The sequence below is a fragment of the Lytechinus variegatus genome, chromosome 17, assembly GCF_018143015.1.
Source record: "Lytechinus variegatus isolate NC3 chromosome 17, Lvar_3.0, whole genome shotgun sequence".
Taxonomy (NCBI): Eukaryota; Metazoa; Echinodermata; class Echinoidea; order Temnopleuroida; family Toxopneustidae; genus Lytechinus; species Lytechinus variegatus.
In genome coordinates this window covers 3,959,622-3,969,760 of record NC_054756.1, presented here as the reverse complement: position 1 = coordinate 3,969,760, position 10,139 = coordinate 3,959,622, and the positions used below count along the sequence as shown (strand labels likewise).

Sequence of the window (10,139 nt, the reverse complement as noted above, 5' to 3'; positions counted from 1 at the left end):
TTGCGTGGAAGGTGTTTTTGCCTTTTCCTCTTTTCCTAATGATTAAAATGAACTGATGATTTAATGAACTAATGTTTAACCAATATTTTCTTTGTAATTCCAATGCAATAATACTGGGTCTGCTACAATGAAGTGTTAACTTTGCTTCCTCGTTATGGTTGATTTAAAAAGAATATTTTTAACAGCCATCTTATGACTGAAATTGTTTTATTGCCTCCCATTGTTATGGCTAAAATAATTTTCTTTGACAAATCGATCCATTGTTTCACCTTGATGTGAGAAATAATTGATATAGAAAACATTTGATTTGCATATACTTGAATGCTTATTTTTTATATATATAACGCAACGTTTGCGTACAATATACTTATTTTGGTTTTTCGTTACTTTTTATTCCTTCTTTTTTGGCATTTACATGCCAATTCATGCCTTTTATAGACATTCTCTGAAATACAAAGAACTTTTAATGAATTTTTAAAATAATTTTTCGTCATAGTATGTTTTTAACATGAAATGTGATTCAGGTAACATATACCATGTACATTGTTACAAGTAAATTGCAAATTCTTCTATTTCCAACTCGTCCACTCACCACATGGCCTATCTTCATTTAGTCTGATGTTTCGTCTAACAACCATTTGGTCCAATCATCACTTCGTCTAATCACCAGTTCGTATATGACACTTTGTCTCGTAACCAGTTGGTCTAATATTCGTTTTGTTTTCATTCATTTTGCCAAATGAACACTTAATCTGTTTATATACACCGACTGGCTATTGTACTAACTGGTTATTAGACAAAATGGTGAGTGGACGAAATGACAATCAGACCATGTAGATATTGGACGAACTGATGGTAGACCTAATGGTAGTAGACGACTTGGCAATTGGACGAATCTGCGTTGGACCAAATAAAAATAAACACTGTCACTTAGTCTAATGCACAGACGACATAATTTCCACTTTATCTACTTAGTTTTTTTTTACACTCTGTCAAGTGAATTTTATTTTTATTTGTTTCGCCTAATTAACACGTAGACCAATTAGACTAATTGATATATGGACTAAATGTCTATCGGACCAACTGGTTATTAGACGAAATGATGGATGGTCAGAATCGCAATTAGACCATGTGGATGAACTGATGGTAGACCAAATGATAGTAGACGAGATGGCAATCAGACGAATTGGCATTAAACCATTTGAAAATAAACCTCGTTACATTCCAACTTCTATACTCACTGTTCACACATTTTTTAGTGTGTATTATTGATGAATGCGCCTTGAGCACTCTACAGAGTGGATTTGGCGCTTTGTAAGTCATATCATTATTGTTTCTTTTTGACCAATGATGGTTCATTGATTTACAGTAATAATTAATATTACATTTTGATTCAAAAAAATATATCTGTTTGTGAAAAACACAATTTCGCTCTCAGATATACGTTGTCTTTATCTTTAACCCAATTGTTTGGAGTTTAATAAATAACGTACAATACCTGACAGTGTTTATCGGCCCCTATACATGCATGTTCTATTCTCAATCATTCATTCATTCGCTCCTAAACAAAACAAGACACAGATTCGTCTTTCGTCGGGGTATTCCGTAAGACTCTGTAATTTTCACTGAGAAATCTGCTCACAGCAAAACAGGCTCAAGAACTTCAGTTTAGAACAATAAAAAAATTGTCAGTGAAATATAAGTGATAAATCAGTTTGCGAAACACTCTCCACCGGTGACGAAGGCGATGATAGTGATTATGATGGGAATGGTGATGTTGATGATGATAATGAGATTAATGATGATGGTGGTGATGGGAATGATGCTGATGATGATGATGATGATGATGTCAAAGATGTAGATGAGATGACAAAGATGATGATGATGGGAATGATGATGATGACGATGATGATAATGAAGATAAAAATGATGATGATCCATCTTCATGGCCACTTGCTCACACTTTTTGCACCCTCCTGTCTGATAACAATCGCGACAACGAAACAAAATAATGATCCAGGAAAAATGTCATATTTCTGGTTGTGTAAGCAGCTTTTAATAATTATTGACATGATTGAAGCAAAGTTCTTTTTTTAGTTCAATTACTATCTTACTGCGTTTTTATCCACCAGGACCAAGATGCAAAAGAGTAATTATATCTCTGATTTTGTGAAGCTATTGGAATATGTATGAATGAATAAAGAAATGAAGTCAGGATAGATATTTGTATAGTACGCGTTGGATATCTGGATATGTGTCCATTTATAATTAAACACGATTGGCTTCCATAAGCGTTGTAAGACCGCGTTGGCTAAGATAATGATGTATCAAGATCAATTTTGGTATTCTAACCCTTAAACTTTTTTTTTATAATTAGAAATATTAATAATTACTTGTTTTCTCAAGTGTGATTAAAGTTTCGCCATAAAAAATGGTTTAATATACCACCCATGTGATTATGAGACCATTTTTTTTCCTTACACATTCAATAAACAATGTCACTTTTCCCAACGGACCTATAGGTCCATACTTTCCTAGCATTGTAGATCGATGTTTACTATAGAAAAAATGGAAGTGCATGGTTGGCAATGCTTGAAGTTTTAAAGCGTCTTTTCTTAAGATGTAATTCATTTACGACCGCGCGGCGATCCCATGATTTTTCGCATGCACTATTTGTTATCATTTTATAATGTATTTTAGGGGCACTTTGTTGTTTGGTCGTTGAGTATCAATATTATTAGTCAAGAAGAGAAATCAATTCACGCCCCAATACATATTATAAGTGAAGATCAATACTATATTTTACTTTTCTTGTCAAAATTATATTCATTATTCTAAAAGGATAGATGATAGATTTACAACGAAAATCTAAATGAGTCTTATGTTAGAATAGCAAATGTGAGTTATATTCAAGTCTGATATACATCCGATTATAAAGTAAGAACTTGTATTTGTGTTGTTTTTGAGTTTTTTATCTTCTGGGTCAGCTGGCGGGTTGCTTCCATTTTCTCCCCGTTTTTATCCCTTGCGAGTTTCTGTAATATGAAAATTAAATGGGATTGAATTAAGACTTGGACCATAATCCAAACTAAATATAAATAAATATACATACATACATACATATATATATATATATATATATATATATATATATAATTTATTGGTTGGATGCTTAACTTATTAACTTAAGCTGGTCGTACAGACTGTTTCACCCGAAGGATCATCAGCGACGCTGATCAGGAGTCGCTGATGATCCTTAGGGTGAAACAGTCTGTACGACCAGCTTAAGTTAAGCATCCAACCAATAAATTATTTATACTCAGCTCCTACACAGTCGAGCACTATTAGATATTGCAGTATATCACTACTCAATTGCTTACCTATATATATATATATATATATACTTTACCGTAAATAGAACTTTGAACTACCAAAATATGAAATATGAATGTCACTATTCCATTTCATTATACTAAATCACGTTAATGCATGTGCCCCATACCGGATTTTATAATTATGCAGGAAATATAAGCTAACAATGGATTTTATTTAAGTAATTTTAAGATAAACAACTACTAAATAATCAAGTAAGTGCTCAAACAGCTAGTTAAAATCAAAATATCAAAATATCATACTGATAGATGGCAGGTAGATTTAAACTAAAATCCTTATAGACTGAAACTTTTCATATATAAATTCTAAATTGTACAAAAAAACAGCATTCAAGTACTCCTACGCATTTAACGTATTGTAATGTTCAATGAATGTTTCACATTAGGGCATTTTAAGTCATTTCGCAGACGCTTTAACGCACGCAGAGAATCTGTTAACAAAATTCCTTCAAAACAATCAAAGAAGCCTTTGTCGATAATCGGTAAATCGAAAAAGTAGTGTCGTTCTGGGCTCCGTAACACAAAGATTTGCAATCAATCGCTAAATACAAATGACCAATCACGATCGTGTTTAAAATGTATTACTTTCATGAAATTACGAATGTATGATTATGTGATATATGTTTCTTAACTAATATTTTCATTTACTTTTTTTTATTATTATGATTATGTAATGCCTCTTTTGTAAACTTGGTAACTTACCTTTGTAAACTCATCGCAATTCGACTTTGTCGCAATGATGTTTTTTATCAATAAACCAGTTATCTATCTATTTACTGACTGGGAGCCAATGAGCGCGGTTCTTTCACATTTGCAATTCATCGCAAACCTTTGTGTTACGGGCCCTGGGCTCTGGACAAACGGCATATTTGCAATATATTTTGTCCGGTCCGAAACTTAAAGGTCAAGTCCATCCTATAGAAAATTGTTGATTTGAATCGACAGAGAAAAATGAAACAAAAATAACGCTGCGAATTTCATCGAAATCGGATTTAAAATAAGGAAGTTATGACAGTTTCGCTTATTTTTCACAAAACAGTGATATGCACAACTCACCAATATGCAACTGGGAGAGTCGATAATGTCAATCACTCACTATTTTTGTTGTTATTGTTTGAATAATTAATATTTCGATTTTTACAGATTTGACAATAAGGATCAATTAAATTTAACCATAAATTTTAAATTAATGGTATATTCCACGTGTTCAGGGAGAAATACAACTTTGTTTCACCTGACGAGGAGGAGAAAATTAGAGTATTGCATATTTGATATAATAAAATACAAAAGAAATAGTGAGTGGGTTTGTTTGTTTGTTTTATTTCCGTAATCAAATTAAAAAATATACAATATACAGGACTAACAGGAGAGATACATACAATGATAACGGAGGATCACCCAATTCAGCTGTATTTGCAAAATACTGCTGTTCTTCATTGAGGTCTTACTGGTAACTAATTCCAGTAGGACCCCAAGTGGGTGACGTCATTAGTCTGCCAATCTGCGTTCCGACCAGGATGTGCATATAAATGTTTTGTGAAATTGAGCGAAACTGTCATAACTTTTTTATTTTACATCCGATTTTGATGAAATTTGAGTGTTTTGCTTGTTGGATTTTCCTCCTTTTTTCAAATCAACATTTTGTTGGGGTGGACTTGCCCTTTAAGACAATGCGCTGTTCCGGTCCACCAACTTTCGACAATGACCCCCCCCCCTGTCCATTGTGCTTTGACGGACATTTTGTATACACAGTAAAAACGCTGTTTAAGATTTTATACAACGCTGTTTACTATATGAACCTTACAGTAGTTGTTTAACAGTTTAAACAATCATGTCTAATTTATTTAAGATTAGATATTGAAAATTAAACTTTGTTGTATAAGATTTAAACACTTGTTTAAACTGTTTAAACAATTAATGTAAGGTTCATATAGTAAACAGTGTTGTATAAAATTTTTAAACAAGCGTTTTTACTGTGTATATTCTGAGCGTTGTAGAAAGCGTGGATGCTAGAATACGATATTACTGTACTGAACCTTTACCAAAACTAAACACATGATTTCAGCTTTGAATTACTTACTTTTGGAATTCTTGTATTTGGCAGTGGACACGCATGATTTTACGAACACACGTCGTCTTCCATTAGTACATTAAGGCATTTACATGCTACATGTCTGCTTGGGAAATTGCAATCTGCAAAAATAAAAACAATGCAATGGTGGTATAGTATTTTATACTATCAAAGTAAAGATGTCTTCTTTCACACTAATATCATGCCAGTCATGTCAGTACCACTTTTAAAATTTGTCAAATATTAAAGGTCAAGTCCACCTCAGAAAAATGTTGATTTGAATCAATAGAGAAAAATCAGACAAGCATAATGCTGAAAATTTCATCAAAATCGGAAGTAAAATAAGAAAGTTATGACATTTCAAAGTTTCGCTTATTTTTAACATAATAGTTACATGAACGAGCCAGTTACATCCAAACGAGTGAGTCGATGATGTCACTCACTCACTATTTCTTTTGTTTTTTATTGTTTGAATTATACAATATTTCAATTTTTACGAATTTGACGATTAGGACCTCCTTGCCTGAAGCACAAAATGTTAAAATAATGGAATTCCACGTGTTCAGGGAGGAATGAAACTTCATTTCACATGACAATGACGAGAAAATAAAAATAATTCATATTTCAAACAATAAAAAACAAAAGAAATAGTGAGTGAATGACATCATCGACTCTCTCATTTGGATGTAGCTGGCTTGTTCATATAACTGTTTTTGTGAAATGAAGCGAAACTTTGAAATGTCATAACTTTCTTATCTTACATCCGATTTTGATGAAATTTTCAGTGTTATGCTTGTTGAATTTTTCTCTTTTCATTCAAATCAAGTTTTTGTTGGGGTGGACTTTTTAATAACTTCAGTTATCATCATCATCATCATTAACATCATTATCATTAGTGTCACTATCATATCAATAACATGATCATTATCATTTTTCTTATTATGATCATTATTATAGGACTGTGATCCGAAGAAAAAGACATGAATCTGTATCATCTGTATTAAGAACCTTGCATTGGTTTCCGTTCAGGTCACGTATTACATGTATTGAGTTAAAGACCTTGGCTGCTCTCATTTCAGTGCCTTCATCAAATGGCTCTTTCTTGTAAAATATAAACCTGTTCGACATCTTAGATCACTTAAGGACTCATCACAAGATCAGCATAAGGACTTGTAAAATGTACCTGTTGTTAAAACGAAGCTGTATGGTAACCGGGGGTTGTGCATATACCCCCGGAATAGTATCCCACACAATTTGAATCAAGTTGATACCATTGCAATGGGCAATTCAAATCTTAATCGAAAACACATTGATTTAGATGATAAAAATAACATCATAGCATTACCAGCAACTTTCCCTCATCTCTTCTTCCTTCAATTTCCCAATGAGCATTGAGACCTTGAAAGGTTTGTGTTCTATACGATGATTATCATTCATTGTAACTATCATTAGTAAATTTATCCTTGCATGATATGGTCTACGTATAATTCATAACATGTAATAGTATATTAAATCCACTGATGAAAATGATATCTTTCACAGAAAACTTACATCGCTCCTCCTCAACGTACAGACTGGAACTGGCCACGTCGGTGTCTTCAGCACAGATGACCGCCAGGAAGACAGCCAGAAAACAAACGCCAATTATGATCTTTGACGACATATCGAACCTTTAAGATAAATTGTACGACAATGTACTGAAAATTTTCAAAAAGCGCCACCGTGAAACGGCCTAAGGAGAAAATCTTTGGAAAAAATGAACCACTCTCCTTCAAAGTTGGTGCTTATCTCATTTTAAAGGGATGCTCCGGGCCGATAATATATCTCATGAATTCACAAAGCAAAATGCTGATAATTTGATCAAAATCGGATAACAAATAACGAAGTTATTGAATTCAAAGATTTACATTAGTCCGGTGAAACAGTTCTAGACATGTCTTCATGAATATTTATTAGGTGGGCTGATGATGTCATATCCCCACTTCCTTTAAGAATTGGATTGACAACTGACAAGTGCTTTAGTTGTGCATTCCTGCAACTTATATCATCATAATGGAGACACATCATTTACAAATATGAAAAAATGAAAAAAATAATGATTTTATGTGATATCACAAGAAACGGGAAAGTCTGGATGCGACATCATCATCTAATCTGAAATATTAATGACGACGTGCATGGAACTGTTTTCTCAAAATATTACTAAACTTCAAAATCCAATAACTTCGTTATTTGTTGTCCGATTTTGATTACATATCCAGAATTTTTCTCTGTGAATTTTACTCTATTTATTCAAATTTAATATCTTCAGCCAAAAGCATCCCTTTATTAATTCAAATGACCTTTTTTCTGATCATGTGCAAAATGGAACTTGGACCTAGCTTATAAGTGACACGATAATGGTGAACCGAGTTGTACACAATCTATGGTAACGATAGTAAGGAACGTCAGGAATATTATCTATAGATGCAGTTGTAAATGTTGAACAAATAAAACTTGACTTTTGAATGTACTATCATGGGCATTATATAACAGAGAATCATTACGTGACACGACTTTTCTTTTTTTCACCAAAATTAGCATGAATTATCATTTGGCCTAAGCGTAGAATAGAGTTCAGTCAATAAGTGCAATGATATTCATCATGAAATAAAAATATTAACGTAATACTGTAATGTAGAATGAAAATACGATTACCTAAGTGCACCGATTACTATGAAGAAAGAGACAGTGATTGCAGCAGTTACTTCTTTCAGGGACCTGCTTCTTCCAAAGGTGTAGTATCTTTGACGTATATCGCCAGTAATAATTTCTGAATGTTGCATGACGGTTTTTATTCAAAATTCTTGAAGATTAAACGCCCGTATAATTCCTATCTTTAAATGATTCCCACCACATTCACCGCGTTGAGAAATAAAAGAAAATACAGTAAGACATTACTGAAAGTAATTGAATCTACTTTGTTCTCTCGGTATGTTTTATGCTATAGAAAATTGAATTGCCCACAAAAACTAACTTTTCACAAACTTGATGTCTCTGTACTTTTTTAAAGAATAGACCGGGAAAATCCAATACCGTTGGCTTATGTTTGCTGTATAATATTGACAATACACCGATTATTTTTTTTGGTTCTCTCAATATTTTAGATTGTGTATTTGGTTAAATGGGGTGCAATTTTACCCTTTGTGAGAGGAATATGTTGAAAGAGTTTTATACTTCATACCCATCATCCCATTAAATGAATACAAAGCAGAATTATTGGCCTAGCTGTAACCATGGTAACCACATTCTTGACGTCTCGTTCAGTGTTGCAACAGGGCATGGGACTTGGGGCAATTTTATTAGACCTAGCTACACTGCATAAGAACATGTACGTGATGCCCAAATGTAGAGGGGCCGGCACGCGGCCTGTGCGCCCTCGTCAGGATCCGCCACTGATATTTAAATTTAAAATGAATTAAAGTGCCCAAAATATAGAACACAGGTTAGTATGATGTTATTTCTCGTGGAGGCTGGATTTAACTGATGCAGAGGTTTTGGCCCTGGTCACAGCTATACAGGATGGTGACGTTCAAGGTCGCCCATGCCGAACGTAATTAGTGATATTTGATTGATATACTTAATAACCCATTCCACTGGCGGGTCCAGAAGGGGGGGGAGTACATCATGCCAGTGCCCATCCCTCCCCCTTGAGAGGCTTAATCAAATACAATATTATGATATATGCCATTCTATGAAAAGTGTGCCCCCCCCCCTTGAAAGCGAGGACCAGCCCCTAACCAATATTGATTTTCAGCATAAAATAGATGCTATGATTTATCCAAGGGGATTCCCATTTCCCATCATCCCATAGATTTACATCTGTACATTGCTGTTCTCGTGTCTAAACATAATCATATTTCACATTCTCAATCGAATTTAATTTTTTTCCCGAGAATCAATTAAAAAATTCGAGTTGATAATCATAGCCCCAACTTGAACACTGGCTTTGTGGAGTGTTTGCACAGATTTTGCAGTTATGATATGATCATGATTTCCCCCGCTCCAGTGTGATAAATTTATCGAATGAGCAAAGTTTAAGTACCGGTGAATATACGAACACATTATGTGACATGTGTGATTTTGCTCATTTGAACAGACCCTCCTAATTTTGATAGCAATTTTGATAGCAATTTTAAATCAAATAATATAGACTAAATGTCACACACCAATTCTACAGGCCCAGCTTGCTATCACCCCCCCCCCCTCTCTCTCTCTCTCTTTCAATCATCGACATGTCAGTGTTACACAACCAATCTTTTCATCTTCATATCTTTACTCTACAAAAAAAGAAGAATGTCTGATCGTTAAAATGTTTCATAATATAACGCGATATGATATAATTCAGATTGTTGTATGGTAAATGATACTGGTAGGCCTACTATGTATTCCATGAGCATACTCTTGATATACTATGGTTTTCAGAACCTGTTGGTGTCCATATGTTACATGACCCTGCTTATATTACATTGATTATTCATTAAAATGGGAGAACGTGATTAAAAAAATAGAAGAAAATAAAAACTACTATCTCGTTTCTTTCTCCTATAGTCAAGATAGTTTTCCTGTATACTTTCTTGATTTGGGTCGTGGGGTCGCGGGCTAGTGGCTAAGACTCTCGTCTTTCAATTTGAAAG

At 33.8% G+C, this 10,139-nt stretch overlaps 1 long non-coding RNA gene across 1 annotated transcript; it reads right to left on the bottom strand.

The window, feature by feature from the left end:
- Window positions 1–2,079: 2,079 nt before the first annotated feature.
- LOC121431170 lies at window positions 2,080–8,248 on the bottom strand. Its single transcript, XR_005972105.1, has 4 exons — window positions 8,161–8,248; window positions 7,015–7,133; window positions 5,473–5,585; window positions 2,080–3,035 (listed from the first exon to the last, which is right to left on the bottom strand). It is a non-coding gene; the product is annotated as an uncharacterized LOC121431170 (long non-coding RNA).
- Window positions 8,249–10,139: the final 1,891 nt, after the last annotated feature.